General features: G+C 34.8%; 1 protein-coding gene across 4 annotated transcripts in view; it reads left to right on the top strand.

Moving 5' to 3' along the window:
- The first annotated feature begins 2,581 nt into the window (after nucleotides 1–2,581).
- The window catches only part of LOC134841326 (uncharacterized), a 66,072-nt gene continuing 45,717 nt past the window's right edge, over nucleotides 2,582–22,936 (top strand). For 3 of the 4 annotated variants that reach the window (XM_063857283.1, XM_063857308.1, XM_063857317.1), the window contains exon 1: nucleotides 8,723–9,483. The gene's annotated coding sequence lies outside the window, so the exon portion shown is untranslated. Of the gene's footprint in view, nucleotides 2,667–8,722; nucleotides 9,484–22,936 lie in introns of those variants that run through there. The other variant, XM_063857292.1, reaches the window with a different exon arrangement.

Below are 22,936 nucleotides of genomic sequence, written 5' to 3' on the forward strand. Positions count from 1 at the left end.
AGGCGATTTTTTTTTTGAAGAAATTTTATGTTTCTTGAAGTTTCCATCAAATTTTCATTTAAAAAAACTTCAATCCGACTTTTTCCGGGGCAGCCAAAACATCAGATTTTCCACCTCATAGGTCCCATTGTGTTTTGCTTTGATTTACAAAGGATATCAATCGCCTTCTGGTCTGAAAAAAACGTTGGCGAATTATTCCAAGTTTTTTCAATTTGATGAATCATGATAGAGTTTCCATGTATACCAATCATTAGTACGAAGTACGATGCCAATTTTTCTTGTTTGCAAATTGCAAGCGGAATCCGCAACAGGCTGAAAACAACCTTCTCTTTTTCCTTCATCTTTTTTACTATTTTGCATTCCACAAGCCAATAGCTAGAAAACTTCATCGTTGAAAATTGCACCTAAATAGGAAAATTTGCGTAAACTGTAACAAAAAGTGTGAAATTTGCCACTGTAAGCCTATCCAGTGCCCATTTTGGCCTCGTAATGCGCTGAGAAATGACGAGGACAAAATGCAGATTCTGCGTTGTCACAAAACAACTGATTTTTTTTTGCATGTAAACATCAGATTCGATCGCATACGTTGGCAAATTTAAAATAGATTGATCTGGTGCATCAGTTTTTCAGATAAAATTACGGCAGGCTGGTGGATAAAATTTCTTTTTCATTGGCTAAAAGAAGAGACTCAACTACAATTCCCAGTTTTGTTTTTGCGTTTTAGCCTATGAAGCTATTTACTTAAACAACGAATGTGCTATTACTTTTCCCCTAAGATATACCAAAACCAAAAAAAAACTGAAACAAAAACATTTGCTAGAAATAAAACAGATAAATATCAAAAATTGTCGAATTCGCAACAGTAAGCCTATCCAGTGCCCAATTTGGCCTCGTAAGGCGCTGAGAAATGACGAGGACAAAACGCAGATTCTGCGTTGTCACAAAACATCTGATTTTTTTTGCATGTAAACATCAGATTCGATCGCATACGTTGGCAAATTTAAAATAGATTGATCTGGTGCATCAGTCTTTCAGATAAACTTACGGCAGGCTAATGGATAAAATTTTTTTTCGTTGGCTAAAAGAAGAGACTCAATTACCATTCCAAGTTTTGTTTTTGCGTTTTAGTCTATGAAGCTATTTACTTGAAGAACGAATTTGCTATGCCTTTTCCCCCAAGATATACTAAAACAGAAAAAAAAGGAAAAAACATTTGTTAGAAAGAAAACAGATAAAAATCGAAAATTGTGGAATTCGCAACTGTAAGCCTATCCAGTGCCCATTATGGCCTCGTAATGCGCTGAGAAATGACGAGGACAAGACGCAGATTCTGCGTTGTCACAAAACATCTGATTTTTTTTTGCATGTAAGCATCATTTTCGATCGCATACGTGGGCAATGTCAAAACAGATTGATCTGATGCATCGGTTTTTCAGATAAACCTACGGTAGGTTAGTTGATAAATTTTTTTTCGTTTGCTAAAAGAAGAGAATCGACTACCATTCCCAGTTTTGTTTTTTCGTTTTATTCTATGAAGCTATTTAGTTAAACAACGGTTTGCTATTTTCCCCCTAAGATATAACAAAACAGAAAAAAAAAGAAAAAAAACATTTGGTAGAAATAAAATAGATAAAGGTCAAAAATTGTGGAATTCGCAATTGTAAGCCTATCCAGTGCCCAGTTTGGCCTCCTAATGCGCTGAGAAATGACGAGGACAAAACGCAGATTCTGCGTTGTGACAGAACATCTGATTTTTTTCATGTTAACATCAGATTCGATGCCATAAATTGGCATTGTTAAAATAGATTGATCTGATGCATCAGTTTTCCAGATAAACTTACGGCAGGCTAATGGAAAAAAAATTATGTTTCGTTGGCTAAAAGAAGAGACTCGACTACCATTCCGAGTTTTGTTTTTGCTTTTTAGCCTATGAAAATGTTTAATTAAACAACGAATTTGAAATTCGTTTACCCTTAGATATAATAAAGCAAAAAAAAAGAAATTAAATTTTTGTCATAACTAAAATAGATAAATATCAAAAATCAACAAGAAAGAGAAAAAAATGAGTAAAACTGTTAATGACCATCTTCAATATTTTAGCCTTTAATTGGACCCTGAACCTTGTCGATATATCATTATCAGTTTTTCTGCTCATCAATGTAGGCAATTGTCTTGCATGCTGGCGATTCTTTTCTGATGACGATGGCAAGATGACAATATTTGTCTGGTAATATTTATCTGATGAAGATGCCTGTCTAAGAAAATGGATTAAATTTTCAGTATTTTTTGGCGTTTAAAGTTCAAAGTCGATTATCATACCTCGAGCACTGGAAAAGCGCCGGCAAATGGAAGACTTTCAACCTCAGTGACTCTAATTAAAAATAATAAGTCATTTTTCGGAGAGGAAAATACAAAAGGCACTTTTTGCCAGCTTTAGTGTCCCCATTTTTCTGTTGGTGGGAGGTACATTAATGGATCAAGTTTTCTTCAGGGTATCATTACCATTAATAAATTCTTCCTGTTTGGCAGGACATTAATTATGAGTAAAAATAATACATCAAACAAGAAAGGCTTCTCGCTCACTACTTCAGTTACATTTTGTGATATCTTGAATTACATGGACGAGATAATTTTCTTTTGTTTTTACCAAGCGTTCTTTCTTGGGGGTGAGTGTTTTTTTTTCATATCTCAGATTACATATTAAGCCCAGGGGCGAAAAATTTAACAACCTTTATTGAGATTTTTGTTGAAAAGGTGCTGTAAATGACGTTGTTGAGCGTTTTTTGTCCACACCGTAAGAAGAAGTATTCGTGGCATAGAAACTTTAACAGTTGGCTTGTAAAAAATGGAACAAAAGAGTCCATTATCCGGTTCCCAAAAAAAAAAATTAAGAACGGTGGTTAAGGGGTTACGTCTCAGCTTCTCAATTGAAAGATCGCATGTTCGGAGGCCCACAATGATCTGTGCTGGTTGCTTGAGGCTGAGGGTGTGGCAACATTACCCATTCCGAAAACCTCCAAAACTTCGCATGTATATCTTAACCAGAAGCTGAACAGCTCGTGTATTGATCCTGTCCCCAGTGAATAAAAGTCCCAACTTAATCTAGGTGCTTATTTTTTTTGGCTCCTTTCCACTCCCATACCTTTCAAGTTTTCTAATTTTATAGTTGTTGAGCGTGTTATTATGGCTTAATGAGTGATGTTACGATGTAAAATATGAAGAACAAATTGTTCACAATTGTTGGCTTGTTCAGTTTGCCAAGTATCTTTGCATTCTGACAAGGTTGAAGGAGGTTTCCAAAATTAAAATTCAAGGGCGGGGGTAAAAAAAAAGAGCCACTTTTTTACTCAGTAATAGCAACAGATTGTTAACCGGAAAATTTTGTGTCGCATTTTACAATTTTTTTTAATATAGTTCGCATTTTAAGCCTCTTTCACTTCAACTACTTAATTGGACACATGTGAAGCTTTAAATTTATCTTCAAATAAGAGATGAAGAGTATCACTTTTGGGAATCCTTTCCGCCCGATTGTATGACAGTCAGAATACTAAATTGAAAAGCTTCATAACTGACGGGATCGAATCTCTCCTGGCTTTTATAATCTGTCGCAAAGATTTAGGTTTTTAGTTGTAAGAATAAAATGCGATAAGAGCTGTAGCCAAATTATTACAAATAGTTAATTCTGTAAACACTTTCAAGCTGAACTGAATAAATAAAATGATTATCGGAAGTTGAATATGAAACTTACTGGTTGTAATTTTGTTCTTCCAAGCGAGAACCTGACATTTCGAAACCCGCACTAACAAGAAATGAATTGTATTCTGTTTTATACAGATATTGTTGCAAAAACCTAGAAAAATCCAATTTGAATAGATTTTACATCGATTTACTTTGATACAAAAATTTAGATATAAAACTATTTTTAATCGGTTCTAAATCAGTTCAAATTAACTGCTGATACTATTTTCCATATATTTTCATATGGATCTTGGTAATAATAAATTTGATTTAATCCCATTAAAATTTATTTGTTAACACTATTTTTAAAATTTATTTTATACAGATTATAAACAGATTATATTAAATGACAGAGAAAATTGGAACTTAAGTTATAACGTATGCTCTGACGGGATCGAATCTCTCCTGGCTTTTATAATCTGTCGCAAAGATTTAGGAATCCTCCTGTCTGTCAGATTCACTAAATCAATTTAAAAAAACTGGCTTCATTCACTTATAAGTGAAAAGAACCTCTTGGTCATAGGCGGTGCAAAAGGATAACTATACTGCCAAACACAAAGAAACAGTCAACTTGCAAGAATCACAGAATCTTCTGATATGTCATCATATCACATAGTTTGCTTAAAAAAACAAATTATTGAATACCGAATGTGTTTTCTGAAGTTTTTTAGGAGATGAAATGCGTCCGCTGACAACTACAAGTTCAAACAAACACTTGATATCTGTTGTTGTGCATGGATAACCATTTTTCAAAGCCGTGCACCTCGCTACTGAATTTTTAGTTGTAAGAATAAAATGCGATAAGAGCTGTAGCCAAATTATTACAAATAGTTAATTCTGTAAACACTTTCAAGCTGAACTGAATAAATAAAATGATTATCGGAAGTTGAATATGAAACTTACTGGTTGTAATTTTGTTCTTCCAAGCGAGAACCTGACATTGCGAAACCCGCACTAACAAGAAATGAATTGTATTCTGTTTTATACAGATATTGTTGCAAAAACCTAGAAAAATCCAATTTGAATAGATTTTACATCGATTTACTTTGATACAAAAATTTAGATATAAAACTATTTTTAATCGGTTCTAAATCAGTTCAAATTAACTGCTGATACTATTTTCCATATATTTTCATATGGATCTTGGTAATAATAAATTTGATTTAATCCCATTAAAATTTATTTGTTAACATTATTTTTAAAATTTATTTTATACAGATTATAAACAGATTATATTAAATGACAGAGAAAATTGGAACTTAAGTTATAACGTATGCTCTGACGGGATCGAATCTCTCCTGGCTTTTATAATCTGTCGCAAAGATTTAGGAATCCTCCTGTCTGTCAGATTCACTAAATCAATTTAAAAAAACTGGCTTCATTCACTTATAAGTGAAAAGAACCTCTTGGTCATAGGCGGTGCAAAAGGATAACTATACTGCCAAACACAAAGAAACAGTCAACTTGCAAGAATCACAGAATCTTCTGATATGTCATCATATCACATAGTTTGCTTAAAAAAACAAATTATTGAATACCGAATGTGTTTTCTGAAGTTTTTTAGGAGATGAAATGCGTCCGCTGACAACTACAAGTTCAAACAAACACTTGATATCTGTTGTTGTACATGGATAACCATTTTTCAAAGCCGTGCACCTCGCTACTGAATTTTTAGTTGTATGAATAAAATGCGATAAGAGCTGTAGCCAAATTATTACAAATAGTTAATTCTGTAAACACTTTCAAGCTGAACTGAATAAATAAAATGATTATCGGAAGTTGAATATGAAACTTACTGGTTGTAATTTTGTTCTTCCAAGCGAGAACCTGACATTGCGAAACCCGCACTAACAAGAAATGAATTGTATTCTGTTTTATACAGATATTGTTGCAAAAACCTAGAAAAATCCAATTTGAATAGATTTTACATCGATTTACTTTGATACAAAAATTTAGATATAAAACTATTTTTAATCGGTTCTAAATCAGTTCAAATTAACTGCTGATACTATTTTCCATATATTTTCATATGGATCTTGGTAATAATAAATTTGCTTTAATCCCATTAAAATTTATTTGTTAACACTATTTTTAAAATTTATTTTATACAGATTATAAACAGATTATATTAAATGACAGAGAAAATTGGAACTTAAGTTATAACGTATGCTCTGACGGGATCGAATCTCTCCTGGCTTTTATAATCTGTCGCAAAGATTTAGGAATCCTCCTGTCTGTCAGATTCACTAAATCAATTTAAAAAAACTGGCTTCATTCACTTATAAGTGAAAAGAACCTCTTGGTCATAGGCGGTGCAAAAGGATAACTATACTGCCAAACACAAAGAAACAGTCAACTTGCAAGAATCACAGAATCTTCTGATATGTCATCATATCACATAGTTTGCTTAAAAAAACAAATTATTGAATACCGAATGTGTTTTCTGAAGTTTTTTAGGAGATGAAATGCGTCCGCTGACAACTACAAGTTCAAACAAACACTTGATATCTGTTGTTGTGCATGGATAACCATTTTTCAAAGCCGTGCACCTCGCTACTGAATTTTTAGTTGTAAGAATAAAATGCGATAAGAGCTGTAGCCAAATTATTACAAATAGTTAATTCTGTAAACACTTTCAAGCTGAACTGAATAAATAAAATGATTATCGGAAGTTGAATATGAAACTTACTGGTTGTAATTTTGTTCTTCCAAGCGAGAACCTGACATTGCGAAACCCGCACTAACAAGAAATGAATTGTATTCTGTTTTATACAGATATTGTTGCAAAAACCTAGAAAAATCCAATTTGAATAGATTTTACATCGATTTACTTTGATACAAAAATTTAGATATAAAACTATTTTTAATCGTTTCTAAATCAGTTCAAAATAACTGCTGATACTATTTTCCATATATTTTCATATGGATCTTGGTAATAATAAATTTGATTTAATCCCATTAAAATTTATTTGTTAACATTATTTTTAAAATTTATTTTATACAGATTATAAACAGATTATATTAAATGACAGAGAAAATTGGAACTTAAGTTATAACGTATGCTCTTCACTTATCGCGTTGAATTTTTCCTTCAAAAGAAACATGAACAAGGATGCTCGTATCAGGGCGAAGCCCTGAAAGTTCCGACTGCCTTTTAACGTTTATGGAGCAGTAATAACATAAACAACATTAAAAAATTAAATGAAACAAAATCATAAAAAGAAAAACTTTTCTGAAATTTGAAAAATTTTCTATGAAAACCATCCCCCACCCCACACGCCATATAAAGTACAAAACAATAGATTTCGCTCCTTGTAACAAATCAATAATGGCAAATAAGCTTCTTTCAACTCAATTTGGAACGTTTTCTAAGACGGATTAAATCTCTGCTTACGCGTTAAAAGCGCGAATTATTTCGCGCGTTAATTGTCCCAAATTGGTCAAAATGGCAATCTTTAAACCCTCATAACTTTACGAAAAACAATCGCAGTCGGAATATCTTTTCAAATTAAAGCTCAGTTTTTTTTGTGCGATTTTGATGAGTGTTGCTAGCCCTGCAAAAACCCATTTAAATTGGTTCAAATTGATTTTAGACGGATTTTTACGGTTAAATAAATGTTTTCATTGCCTCAAATAGTTTGAAATCAATTGAAATCATCAAATAAATCATCAATTTTAATGCACATCAAGTATTGTACAAAATGTCAATCACGGCAGCCCATTAAAATACGTTACGTGACTTAAAATGGGTTTAGTTGGTTTCTTACGGTTAGAAAAAACATTTCTATTGCCTGAATTCATTTAAACTCTTTTTAACTTAATGGGCTATCGTAAGTAGTTTTTTCTACAATATATTGCGATAAGAAATGAAATAACCTAATTTTAATCTCAATTTTATCAGCGCGGGAACAAAAAAAAGCTTACTTAAAACAGCTGAAAATATTTCTCTGAAGCGACAACTCCAACAATGACAAGAATTTTTGGATTACTGAACAATCCCCCCCCCCTATGGTACCTACTTAAGAATCTCTTCTTCTATGAATAAATACAGTAAATTAGCGCTAGAGCTTTGTAATGAGATAGTTTTGCTGCATTCTGATTGGTCCAAAATTCGACTAACTTGATCTACTTAACAACCTCCTCCCCCCTTTCTGGAAGGGAGGGGGGGGGGGAGATTGTTAAGTAGATCCGAACTTTTACGCGACATAACGCCGAGATTTTAATCTGTAAAAGTTGAAATTGCGTAAAAGTTAGTTTTGAAGTTTTTATGATATGTTTCATATGCAAGTTGAATTGATTTTAAAAAAAATGAAATCTGGAAAACTCGAACCTTGTCTTTACTCAAATCGTACTTTTCAGAATGAACTTCTGAAAACTGCAATGTTTGGGTCGCAACGTTTTCATACAAAATTAAGACTGCTCGTATCAGGGCAAATCCCTGAATGTTTCGACTGCCCTTTAATTGGTCTCGGATAATTTTTGGTAAATTAAATATTGGCAAAACTATGGATTTTAGAATGATAGTATCAAAAATATAAAAGTGTTGCGATTCGAGTCGTGTATGAAAACCAATTAGCTCTCTCAGCTCAACTGGGAACAGTTTTGTAGTGCGGAATAATAAAACAGGCAGTTTTAGCATTACTCATGGCAGAATAATATAGTGTTGTGCACACTCGGCTGGCCACATGCAGACCAAAAGATCAAGATTTAGTAAAAGTGGTTTGAATAAAAAAAACCATCCATGATTTTTAGCAGCCCATGATTTCCACGATTTTTACCAGATGGAACATCATTCCTCACTAAAGATGAGAGAAAAGTGCGGTTTCCTTTGATCTGTCGATTTGCCATGCATCAAAAGTCCGCGAAACTTTTTATGTCAAGTTCCAAGCCCGATGAGGCATGGCCGCTTGGTAGCTTTATCATGACCTTATCGCATTTGCACTCAACTTTATTGGCGCACTTATCTTTTTGCGTGCTGCTAGTTTATTGCGTTACGCATTTTAAATATTGAACTACTCCCGCAATGTTTTTCAATTGTCTTATCCTTTTGATGGCTGTTGTATAGTTCCTACGCTTTTGACGCAGTTTTTTAAAGTTGACTTTGCGAATGGTTTGTTGTCTTGTGAAGCTTGAACTTGTATAGCCACGGAATGAAGAAGACTTCCGCGCGATGCTTGTTAAACACGAGAAAGGCAGATGTCCAATTTTAAACTGATGGAGGACGGAAATTTATGCTGATTAAATGCTTCTATTTTTCTGCTCAGCTGATTGGAACAATTGGATTGATCAATATTTTTGATGATGACTTTGACTTAGTGGCAAATTATTTTCCGGCTCATTATTTTGCCACTAATAGCTTAAAGTTTTATTACAACTTAAAATTTTACCACAAATTGTTTGCCATGGTCACAGTAAAGTTTATGTGTGCGACTACCTGCGTTGTGCCACAGACAATTTCCTCCGGCTCATTCCTAATTCCGCCCCTGATTATAAACAAAATTAACTCCAATTTGTCTATTTTTACACTTCACTATTTTACGCTTAACTTGCAAATAAGCAAATAGACCTGATCAGTTTATTTCATGTTTAATCAAAATTGTTTCCACATGCTTTTGTCATTGTAATAAAAACTTCAGAAATTTTTTTTGGTGTTATCCTCAAAAAACGATTACGTATCATCCGAGTTGTGAAGCCATTCATGAAGATAATCATCGCTTGGAATCGAACAATTTTGTTTTTAAATCGGTATGTTAACAGTTTCTTCTAACTTAGTATTACTAATTTCTTCTCAATAAATTGATGAGTGGAATCAAAACTCTTTATTTCCAGCCCCCTCCCCCTAGCATAATACGCCTTGTTAGAACAGCCCTTCCAGAGGAAGACTAATTCAACGATCAAATAAGTTTGTGTCCTAGGTGTTTGTGACCTTGACAAAACTGTGAAAAAATTCTACTAGAGATTTGATTCCCGCAAATTTTGCCCTAAAGTTTTAATTTAATTCCTGTGAAATTCTATATGCTTCGATTTTGTACGACAATATGACTAACGAGGATTTTGTGAGCACCGTGTCTGTACGAAACAGTCCAATACAAAACAGTCCAATACAAAACAGCCCGGAAAAATTTGAAAATGAAACGAAAAAACAGTCTGATACAAAACATTCCCAAAAACAGTCCCAAGTAGTAACTGTTTTAACAAGCCGATAGGCCGAAAATTGTCCTTTCTTCAATAAACATAAAGAACAAGATAGTGATCACCGCAGTCGCGCCAACGTATTGCGAGCTTACCAACAGAAGTTAGGACTTAATACAAAATTTAGAGCCGTTTATCGCCCACCGTCGACCTTACAATGGACTATTTTGTATTGGGACTGTTTTTTCTCCTCATTACACGATTTTCTGGACTATTTTCTATTGGACTGTTTTTTACGGGGTTAAATCGGAATCATCAGTGTTTGGGAGTAATGGAATCCCAAATACTGAGCAGTATTTGGGATTTATGCAATCCCAAACACTGACCTAATTCGGCGATATGCTGTGCGTAGTGTTTCCAAACACTCTCATGACAATGACTACAGATATTGAATTTATTCGGCGTTAAGCTTCCAAAATCAGTATTTGGGATTGAAGCAATCCCAAATACTGACCTAATTTGACGATATACTGTGTGTTGTATTTCCATACACTCTCAACCCATTGACTCCAAACTTTGAACTTTTTCGGTGTTGTGTTTCCAAAATACTAAAAGGTGACATCCACCGATTTAGTTTACAAATGTTTTGAGATTTGTTTGTGGATTCCACTGACAAGGGTTAAGTCCTTGCCTTTAAATTCTGCATCGCTATAGATAAAAATTGCAGCTCTAGCTTTTACTTGTTCATATGCAAGTTCAGTAATAAACAAAATTCTGAATCCACTTACAGTTTGCGGAATCCGCATACAATTGCGGATTCCGCTTACAATTTATGCGGATTCCACTTACATTTTGTGGAATCCACCTACCTTTGCGGAATCCAGAACAACTAGCTATATTTGCTTGTTGCGGAATCCGCGGCCCACAAATGTGCCGAAAAAATATACAATTTGGCCTCGTAATGATCTTTTTACTCGTTCAAAAAACCAGAAAAACGAGGAAGATGCATTCAACTTTGTAAAAAACGTATAAACAACAAAATAATAAACTAAAAAGTCATGTTAGAATTTCCCTTCTAAGAACGTCTTATCGTATGGTATTAACAATACCGTAAGCAGCAACCATAACAGCCGAAAATTTTTTTGTCCTTTTAAGGGTTTCTTCGTCACGGGAAAATATTTTCCGGAGCTTTTTTAACATACCTGTGCTTTTCATGTGGGCTTAGGGAACGTTGGGTGAAGTGCATTTCACCAGCCTAGCAAAGTTGCTTTTACACTCTTCAAATGCAATAATGATTCGGCATTCAGATACTATTAGAAACTTTTAGATCGAGTATTATTTGTTTCGGTTTTTTCTGGACTGAATGCGGAAGAAGCAAAACAGGATTTTCGAAATCATACTTAATTCATCCGCAAACATTGTTTAGAAGTGATGAAAGCAAGAATTCATATTTTTTGCATAATCAAAAAGGAGGAATGGCTCAACGATTTGTGTGGCTTAGAGCAACAACTGCAAATTAAAGCTCAAAAATGACTTAGGGTCAGGTGGGCTGTGCCTTTTTTAAACTCACTCTTTCGATGGCTTTTCAACTGCCGGGAAACATGAAGATACCGGATGATGACCCGCCAAAACAAAAAGTAAGCTAGGTGGAACCAGCCTTTGAATCAGGTGTGGTTCTGAGAAACGCGAGATAAGCTAGAAAACGATCTGCAAAAGCAAGAAGCAAGCTAGGCCAAATAGCTTCAAAGTATATGGGTTTCTGCGAAACACGAAAATGCCGGCTTATGACTATCGAAAACGATAGGCAAGCAAGGTAAAACTAGCTTTAGAGTCGGGTGCCTTCCTGAGAAACATGAAATAAGCCCGAAAGTGACTAGTGAAAGCAAGGGGCAAGCTAGGTGAGTCCAGCCATGGAATCGGGTGTGTTTCTGAGAAACACGAAGGAAGACGGAAAACGACCAAGGCAGCAGAATTAAGCTAGACAGAACCAGCTTTGAAGTAGATGAGTTTTAGGGAAACACGAAGAATACCTGTTGATGACCAGAAAAAGGCAAGATGATGGAACTAGCTTTGGAACTGGGCGTGTTCCTGAGAAACACGAGATATGCCGGAAAACAACCAGCGGAAGCAAGGAGCAAGTTAGGCTATCTATCTTCAAAATTGATGCCTTTCTGCGAAACACGAAGGATGTCGGATGATGACCAGCAAGCTAGGTTGAAATAGGGCACGGGCCAGCTAGGTTGAACTAGCTTTGAGATCGGATGTGTTTCAAAGAAACTTGAAGAGAGCCGTAAAACTACCAGCGAAACCAAAGGGCAAGCTAAGCAGAACTAGATTCGAAGTAGCAAAGTGTTTTAGCGAAACAAACTGGGGGCTCAGACCCGCGAAAAGCAGTGGGTTGCTAGACAGAGCTAGCTCTAAATGCGGCGTTGTGTTTCACCGAAAGACTAGGGAAAATGGAGGACGTCAAGCAGAAAGTGAAAGATGAGCAAGATCTTGAACCAGCTGTAGAAACAGCGGTGTGTCTGCTAAACATGAGAAAAGCTGAAGGTTGACCGGCAAAAAGCTTCAGTAGAGCTTCTAAGTAACTCGCTAAAGTAATTTAAAAAATGAAAGGTCGATACGCATCTGGTAGAAGTAACAGGAGTAGAAATTTTGTAGCAGAGCAGAGTTTTTTGTTGTCTGTATTGTAGGTTGACACAAGATTGCACCGTTTCTGAAGACAATTAAAATTATTGTACGTTATTCTACCAATCTAGTGACTGTAGAACAATAAACTTTTGAATTATTAAAGGAGAAAACAAAGATTGAGAACCAATCAAAAGATGAGAATTTTAGGAACCAACGATATGTTGAGAATTTTATTTTACATCTAAATGCTATATATAAATGACCTGTGAAACTTTTTGAAACTTTCTGATACTTTATGAATATTTTACTAGTGAAACGAAAGAATTGAAAAGAGCTTTTTAGGTTTGCCAAATGAAAATGAAATTACAATTCGTGTATTTTTAAGTGCGGATTTTTAATTGGTTACTTTGAAAAACAAACCTAAGCTAATAGTTTTGCCCTGCGCTTCAAGCTTTTTTTAAGATGTTATATTAAATTACCATAATTCAAAACCAAGAAAATTGAAAAAAAAACACAAAAAAATGAACAGTGAATTCAAATACTAAAACACTACAATACGAAGCACGAAGTGTTTTCATCAAAAATCTTTTGTCTTAAGTCATTTAAAAGTGTGTAAATTTTTGATTTGAGTGATGTTTCTTATTCTTCTGTGGAAACAAAGAAAAAAGTGCTTCAAAGAAACTTGTTGATAGAAAAAATTCAGGGTTTTTTGAATTTATCTGGCATATATGTACATCGCGTATTTCATCAATCATGAACAATTTGCCACCATGATTTGTCGTTGATCTGTATTTTGTTGATGTGAAAATTGAGTAAAAGATTGATCTGCAATTGACTGGAGCTTTCCTTTTTTCAGAAAGTGACCAGTGATTGCCTGCCACTGGGATAAAAACTGATTGGAAAAATATAGATCGATCGCTTTTATTTGAGTAATCAAGAATCTAATGCGCGGGCATACAATTACATCATTAATAGAATTCAATTTTGAATCAACACCAAAGAACTAGATTATTAAACACTATCGTCCTCGGGGAGCTGTTTATAAGTTTCCTTCGTACAACCTAAAGCCAATTTTACGAGGGGCCTGGTTAATTTGCATAGCCCTGTTTTTACCACACACGAACATTCTGTGCCATCAGATCTGGTGAATATTTCTGTCACTCGTCCTGGCGGCCAAGCTCCTCTTGGAGTAAAATCCGCGAGCATCCAAACGATGTCGTGGACTAAAATCCCGTCTGCTGGCTGGCTCCATTTTGTACGGCGTATGAGAGTGGGAGCATGCTCTTGAAATATACGCTTCCAGAAGCTGTCCCTTCTCTCTTTCACAATCCTTCACAATCGTTTCAAAGTAAATTTGTCGTTTCACAGCGTTGTCGTTTCACAATCCAATTTCTGGGAGTTGTCGTTTCCAAGCGTCACCGATGGTGATGAAATGAAAGAGCGTCCAGTCAAGAAGCTGTTGGACATCTACATGTTCTTGACTGTCAATCAGCTTCTCAATTTCACAGCTGACATGAGTCAAAAAACGCGAATTGAGGAGGCCTTCTCTTCAACCGCGATAGTTCTAAACAAATTCTTAGTCAGCGGGCAGAACTAAGACTTAGCAGGAAACCTCGTTTGACCATCGAATTATACTTTTCGAATGATAAACCAAAATCGGTCAAAAGTTGCTAGTTCGAAAGTAGAAATTCGTCTGGAGAAAAAAGAACAACCCGAGCATAAAAAATCCATCCTTTCTTTGAAAGTCGGTCGTCCTTGAGAGAGATGGCCGAAGAATGGCAGAATACATTTCAGCCATGAACAACAATTTTAACCTTTTTAGCAACTCTTGCACTATAGATTCTTTGAACAGCATTCCGCCACCCTTCAAAATCATCTCACATTTCGCATGCTGGTTGGTCGCTTTTATAAAATGATAAAACAAAGCAACCTTTGCTGCCTACCTTTTGGTGGGCTTTATTCTGAACTTCCCGATTAATTCACTTACCTTTGTCGGATTTAAAGCGAAATGTACCGTATTAATGCCTAATATATGAGATACTATATTCCTTTTATCGGGAGCAATTTTAGTCATCAAGTATGACGTTACTTTTTAACTTCAAAGCAATGGCAGTTAAATTTTATCGCGCCCATCGAACACTCCAGATAACCTGGAAATTTACTGAAGATTAAATTTAAGAGCTCTAGATTTATTTGGAGCTCAACATCATTACATGGCAATCATTCCCGTTAGCATTTGAAACGCGGAAAAGATAAGACGGTTTTGCCATCTTCGAGATTTTTTTTTAATTTTTCCCTGTGCTGCCAAAAAATTAATTTACGGATTAGATCAAACTCCGAACTAGCATTTTCAAAAGTTTTCTTTTTCACGAAAACTATTGTTGTGGGTTAATTCCAAAAAATGAAAAGAAATAAGTTTGCTTAGAGGTATCGGGTTATACTTCAACTTAAGAGCCCGGCAGCTTCTGCTATAATGATGAAAATAATGATTTCAAGTTTAATTTGGAAACTGACACAGAGGGAGTCGCTGCCCCTGTGGATTTTCCCCTATCATGAAAGTAAGTGACCAAAACTCGATAGCCACAGGGGTTTTACTTCGGGATACAATATTGAGGTAAGTCTTATGTGGTATAACTCATAGAGTAATTTCGGATAGGGTACACCGTCTACTCGTCACGCTATCTTTTTTTCGGCCGGATAGATTCGTGCAACTTCTTAGTCTAATACCGATCCTAATCTTACTCTTATATCTACTAGTCTCAGGGTGTTTAACTAGTCTTTGCTAGGCTCAATGTGTTTAGCCATTCTTTTGTTCGAGTGTGAAGGGATCGTCTAGTCTTTAGATGTTCGTCTTTGTTGTTTTGTATGATCTATATACTGCATATTATGATTTACATTTTATAAATTTTTGTTAGTTTGGTTTTTAGTCATGATCTTAGTTGGTTGTTTTCACAAAAGCGTTTTATTTTATTTGAAGAGTTATTTTGAAGAGGTACTCACCCGTGAGTACCTCTTATTAAAAATTGAAGTGTGGTCACAAAGCGTGGATGTAGCGCGGTGGTTTGGGCCTGCTGTAAGCATGCTCAGGACGTCCTTCTCTGGTGGGTTAGGCCAGGAGTGGGAGTATGATTTCATGCTGTTTCTTTCAGAGGTCCTGTTTTGTGATAACGTTTTATGTTGGGTTTATGTTGGTCTTTCTTATGTTATTTTGGTTGTGTCCTTTTTTCAAAAATCAAATTGTTTTTGGTATGGGTTTGTCTTGCGACTTTTTTGTGTTTTATTATTTCTTTCTTAGACTTTATAATAGTCTTCAAAAGAATAAATTATCCAGTTTTAAGCTGGGTTAATCCGGTTTGGGTACCGTTGGTTTTCTTTTCTTTTATTTTTGGATTTGTGGTGTTTAGTAAGCTGCGTTGGTTAGTTTGATTTAGTATATAGTTCCTTTCCAACTGGGTTAAAGAAAAGTTTGAAACTTGTTATTGCTTGTTTGAGTTGTTGTTAGTGAAAACTTGAAACATAAAATCATTGTCTAAACAGTTCTTCGTGGGCGAGCTGTGCGAGTTTGGATAGAACTCTTGTGCGAATGAATGAAAATATTGAAAAAGTTAGTACTGCTTTCTCATTTTATGAATTTATTGCTTAGAAATTGAATTTTATTGCTTTTGGGGAAGTTTAAAATTATAAATTTTTATTGTATTAATTTTACTGCTTCTTGGGGAAATAATTTATAAATGAAATTACTACATTGGGTATGAATTTTACTACAGTATTTAGTGCGAGATATTTAAGAGTTTTATTATAAATTAACAAGTTTGTAATTTTATTTGTCTTTTTTCTGTTTTGTAGATGATTGTGGTGTAAAGACTAAAAGAATAACTTAAACATTGATAGAAAATGGTTAGTACAATTTTGAATTTATTAGTTAAAATAATTTTAATTCATATTTACCCTATTCATCTGGGAAAAAGTCATGTGGGACGATGTCGTGAATCAAGTCTGATGTTGTTACTAACTTGGCTAGTATGCGTATAACATTTTTAAGTTGTAGCAGTGGCCAAAGCAATTGAAGTGCGTTGATGTTGTTTAGTTCTTCTGGGCCTACTGCGAATTCATGAGGTGTGTTTTGGATTAGGTTGTAAATTTTATGATTATATTTAGTGTTATGAATAACTTCTAGTATGGGTATTTCGATAGGTTGTATGAATTCATGCGGGATAATGAAGGGTCTTGATTCTTCATCATTGAAGGTCTTCGTGATGGGACAAAATATATACATTTGGGTAACTGGGTCGTAGTTGCGGAGGATGCCTTGAAGGTTAATATTTTTAATGCAATATGTAAAATTAAGAAAGAATGGTGACCTGTATTTTGAGTTAATAAACTGAAAACGGTGGTGAGGTTGTCGTGATGGTGTGTGTAAATCAAAATGGTTTTGTATAAAACGATAATATGTGTAAGTGTGCGTTTGTTTAGTGCGTAACATTATATCATGGGAACAGTGCAAAATGCGTTCCTGTGGTGAAAGAAAGTGAAAGGTTAGTGAAAATAACTGAAATTGATCATAGAAGCTTTCATATGCTTGTATGTCAACTAGTGCTTCTGAAATTATATGATCGTGCTTTTTGTCAAAAAAATTAAGTGTAAATAGGTATGGTTTTTTATTGAAAAAACTTTCGGTTAGTTGCGGGTTTGCAAAGCGGTCTTCGTCTAGAAATTGATCTTGGTTAGGACGGGTGATATTTTGATTGTAGTATTCAACTGAGTAATCGTTAGCTCGGGGTGCGGTGAATGTTTTCAATAATTTTTTATATCCAACGTATATAAATTGTCGAGTTGTTAATGATGTGGTGAGTCTATATAGTATATTTTTGTTTCTCTCGATATTTTCATTAGTATTAGTGAGTGGTAGATAAAGGGGGTTAGTATAGTTGTAGTAGGCTGTCCAATGAAGTGTTGGCATTAAAACGTGCTCATCAACAAAATTCTGTGTTTCATTACTAGTGGTAGAAGTATTTAAGGTATATTGTGGAAATGAGGGTAGGGTTATTTGAAGGTAATTTTTTGTGTTTGTGTGATCTGGGTGGTTGATATATTCTCTGGCTGTTCCGGGTTTGGTTGTAAATGGGTCATTTGGGAATTTTCGTTTAAAAATCCGTTAAGCTCGGTTAGTGCTGGTAGGTGTTTCGGTGGATGTGGATGATTGAGCTAATGATGGAGTTTAATCTGAAAGTGGTGTAGGTGTTTGTGGATTTCATGATATTACTGTTGATGATAGTTGATGTATCGTAAGAGTGTGGCGGTATGTTAATTGTTGTTGTAGTGTATTAAAATTGTCAAGTTCTTTGGAAATTTGAATGTTATCTGGGCAGTTATTATGCGATCTATCGGAATTGAATGGAGAATAGGTTGGGGTTACTTGGGAAGCGTAAGAAGGAGTGGAAAGGGATGGGAGTGGATGACTGGTTTGGATGGGTCGAAAGGGGGGTTTTGAAAAAGCTGAAGAGTTTGTCTGAGTATGGGTAGAGGGAGATGGTTCGGAGTCTGCGAATTCGTCGGGAGTTTCTACATCGGAGTTGTTAAATTGTGAGATGGTATGAAAACTGAAAATCTGAGTTAGTATCAGAATTCATGCTTGATGGTATATTAATAACTGGAGAATCGGGTGGCGGGAAAGCAAAAAGAGTGATAATTGGGATTTGAGTTTGGAGGTTGGCTGGATGGGAATTTGAGCGATGGAGGGATCCAATTTGTCGGCTCATCGTGGGCTAAAAAAATAATTATTTTGAGACTGAAAAGTGGTGGTATGAAGTTGTTCGATAATTTGTTCATATGTATTATCATTTTGTGAATGATGTGTCATTATGTGTTGAATGGGACTTTGTGTTGTATTTGGTCTGAAATTTGGATTATTTGTGATTGCTATGTTTCGGGGAACTAATGATAATGGATGGTTTTGTGGTAGGGTTGGTATCTGTGGTGCTGTAGGTGTTGTATCTACATTATTATGTTCTTCGTCATATGTGTTTGGTCTTGTGGATATTTTTGTATTGTATTCTTTTATTTGTGCAGCTAGAAGTATTTTATTGATTGATGACGAGAAAATTCCAAAAAATCCTGCAAATAATATACGTGCTACACTTGCTTGGCCGTTTACTTGTGTGTGTATAGCGCATGTGTAATAGATTCATTTTAACAGTGAGAAAATAAATTCTATAAAATTAAACATAGCGTATAAGATAGTTAATCTTTCTAAGGTGTAATAGGGCCATCCTAGAAAAGCGAGATTTTCATTTTTTAAGGTTACAAAACTGAAAACATTTGAGGTTGTAATATCTTGTGGTCTGTATTTTTCACCGCTTAAATATATGTAATCTTTAATATCCTTAAAATTTCCGCTATAGTCTTGTGTATAAATGTCTGCAAATCCTGCGGTTTCGGCAAGTTTTCTTAAATTCTGGTCGATTGATTGTCGTTGTATTGTGTCCATTTGTGTTAGTAATTCATGAAATTGTTGTGTTATAATGTGAAGTTGTATATCAGATTTAGAATATATTCCAATTGACTGTAAGTCAATATTTCGGTTACGAGCGATAGCTCGGATACTTTCTGGTGAAAACTTTTTTAGTGGTTGCATTAATGTAGAATACGGTGTAAGTAGGTAGTATTTATCTTCGTCAGGGTTTAACTTTACGACATTGTGGCTATTTTTTGATCCACATGGGACTGCGGTATCCCAAAATATGTTCGTCTTGAAAGTGTATTGACAAAATGTACTTTATTTTTGTAGAATATGGGGATTCTCTTATAACAACGTTTATCTTCAAAAACATATAATGGTGATAATTTTTTGGTGCAAGTATAAAACCATGAAATGTTTCCTTCGTAATCAAGAAAGTTTGACCTACTTCCTGATTAAAAATATCCTGCGTAGGGTATTTTTAATACTGCTAATGCGAGTGATTGTAAGATTTGTGTTCTTTCTAATTCGCATAGTTGATGAAGTGTTTCTAATTCAGAAAGTGACATTTCTTGGAAAGTTCTACTAATTGTGTAGTCTAATTTCATATCTAAGTGAATATCATAATGTATATTACCAAAGTAGGTGCTATTCATTAGTGATAATTCTAGTAAACGTGTGCTTTTACTATCGTATGGTGTTAGCTTTCCACCAGGGTTACCTGTGCTTTTATAGAGGTTCATTGGGACGTATGATGTGCCTTCGTTAAAAGGGTGACTTGTTGCGTAAGGGTCAAGTTTTATTTTTCCAGTGGTCATGTCGAAACCTTTTTCGTATTCGACAAGTATTTCAGAGTATTGTGTTTTATAAAGTGGAGTGCGACATTTACATGCAAATTTTGTTTCGTGATAGATTTGAAAACGTGTCAATTTATTTTCTATATCTTGAATGTTTTTGAAATCAGTGCTTTGTTTGTGAGACGGGTTCACTTGTTCGTATGGAATTGATTGTATAAAATATTTTTCATGAAATTTTATCATTCGAGCGTGTATTTTTGCTACTTGAAATGTTGTGAATGTATCTTCGGGAAACCAAACAATTGTTGCCAGTGTTCTTTTTGTAGGGTCACAATAACCTTGATCATTTTTGCAAGGCAATCTAATTCCTTGATAGATCATGGTGTTATCAGTTAAATCTCGTGTGAGTTGTATTTTTTCAAGTTGTATTTTCCAATCAAAAAACATTATTTCTTGATATCCTTTATTTTTTGTGTCTGCTTTGCAGTTTGAGGGATTATTTATTCCAATGTGTGGTATCCAGTGTTTATCGTGTATATCATAAGTTAATTGTCCGTGTGCGCCATTATATGAGTATTTTTCGTCTAATTGAACATATCCTTGATATCGTTCAAGTTCTGCTTGATGTACAGAATCGGCAAAGACTTGAAAATTTAGTATTTTTCTGTCTGTGTTTTTATTTCTTGTTAAACTTAGTCTGAGTAATTCGTTTTGATAATCGTCGGGGTTTAGATGTAAAAGTCTTTCTATGTTACTCTGGTGAAAAGATTCGTGATCAAGTCGGTTTTTATTTCCGTTGGAAACTTGTGAATAATGTACTTTCTTTTCGGAAAATGTTGCTGTAAACTTATGTTGCTCAGACTGTTGTTGCTCGGGCTTTTGAATACAATGTTGCTATTACATTTGTAGTTTCTATAGCTTGTGGTTCTGTTTCGCATTGTGTTACTTGATTTATTGCATACTTGTGTAGTGTTTCTTGTTCGTTTTCTTCACAATCATAGTGTGTTACTAATAAATCCTGAAGTCCTGTGCGAGGAGATGGATTTCTGTTTTGGTCGGAATATATTATAAAAAGGATGTGTTGAAATGTTAATATTTTTAGAATATACATGTGTATGATAATCCGGAGTATGGGTTATAAAATGTAATATATCTAATTGTGTTTTTGGTGTATCTATCGTATTTATATATTACTTCAATTGTTATAAATGGAGGGGGTAGTGATTGAGCTGTTATGTTTGGCGGACTTAGGGGAAAAGGGTGTTGAGCAATATTGTTAAGTCTGACTGTGATTTCAAATTTTAATTGGAGACTATTTTGTTGAAGTATTTGAATGTTATGTTCTCGGATATCGTCGTGGATATCCTGTCTTTATTGTAGTCTATTAAGTGCCCAACTATTGAGTCAGTTATTTTCTTGATGTTGTCAAAATAGTGGGGAAGGTGCTACAAAAGTGTTCCAATCTAATCGTAAAGGGATGTTTGACGATGATTGTTCTCGATATCTAGCGTCGAGGTTGTTTGGGAAATTTAAAGGGAAAGTGTCGGTGAGACTTGACTTAATGATGGTGTTGACGGGAGTGATAGTGTTTCTGGTAATGATGATAGCGTTGTATCAGAAGAAATATCTATTGGTTCATTTATTATGTTCGGTTCATCTTGTGTATATGAGTGTGTTGTCCAATATGGTGGTCTTTCTGTGGTATCTGGGAGATTAAAAGGGTTTTGTCGGATTTGCTGAGAAGTGGGGGTTGAACCTAGGTAGTCTGAGGGTATATTTGAGGTCCAAGTTGAGAAAATATTGTTGATCTTTGCATTATTTGATAGGGGAGGGTTGTAATATTATGGTGGTGTTTCTTTTTTTTGCTTATTTTTGACCTGGAGGTTGTATATTTATAGTTATAGATATACCTGGAGATTAATATCTATCGTCTTTATTGTAGTCTTTTAAGTGCCCAACTATGGAGTCAGTTACTTTCTTGATGTTGTCCAAATAGTGGGGAAGGTGCTACAAAAGTGTTCCAATCTAATCGTAAAGGGATGTTTGACGATGATTGTTCTCGATATCTAGCGTCGAGGTTGTTTGGGAAATTTAAAGGGAAAGTGTCGGTGAGATTTGACTTAATGATGGTGTTGACGGGAGTGATAGTGTTTCTGGTAATGATGATAGCGTTGTATTAGAAGAAAAATCTTTTGGTTCATTTACTATGTTCGGTTCACCTTGTGTATATGAGTGTGTTGTCCAATATGGTGGTCTTTCTGTGGTATCTGGGAGATTAAAAGGGTTTTGTCGGATTTGTTGTGAAGTGGGGGTTGAACCTAGGTAGTCTGAGGGTATATTTGAGGTGCTATGTTGTGAAAGGAGTGTGGGAGTTTCTGGTAGTGTACTGCTTGAAACTTCTGAAGTAGTTGGTGTTGGTGATTGGGGTATATCAAAATGAACTCTGGGGTTTGAAAATTTCTATTTCTTCGCGGATGTATAATTTGTCTATTTACTTCAACTGTATTTTGATTTTGACTAGTATGTCTTATTCGATTTAAGTCTTGTGGGGTACAAATTATGTTTTGGTTCACTTAGGGATGCTTGTCGCTGAACCGGTTCTAGTGGTTCGGATAAGCGGGCGTGTCGTTCTTCGAGAGTGTACGGGTTATCTTGAAAAGAAATTCGTGTGGATGTTTGGGGGTTTTGGGTAGTTGTAGGTATGATTGGGTTTTCTTGGGAAGATGTTGGTGAAGACTGTTTTGGTGGTGGTTGCTTAGCAATTTTGGAAATGTGTCCAATTAATCTGTTTCTTAGTGGGAAGATTTATGTTTATTGTAATATTCTTCGATGAAAAGAATTTAAAAAATTATTGCTAAGGCGAATGTGACTATGGCCTTTTTTACACATTTGCACATTGTCATAAATAATGATGATAAAAGTGTGATAAAAATTACGAATAGTAAAAAAATATCTGTTCTTATAAAAATTGTTCGTTTAAATAAACTTTGAATTATCGTACCTGTAAATGTGGTCAATGATTTGGGAAAATTGAAGATATATTTCAAATAGGGAGTAGAAAATTAAAAAAATATTGCAAAAAATTATTAAAAGGATTATTAGGGCTTTAAAAGTTTCAATAAAAAAATTAGCAAAAGTTTAAATAGAATGAAAAGTTTTATGAAAAAGTTTATGGTTATAT

Source organism: Symsagittifera roscoffensis, chromosome 1, assembly GCF_963678635.1.
Source record: "Symsagittifera roscoffensis chromosome 1, txSymRosc1.1, whole genome shotgun sequence".
Lineage (NCBI taxonomy): Eukaryota > Metazoa > Xenacoelomorpha > Acoela > Convolutidae > Symsagittifera > Symsagittifera roscoffensis.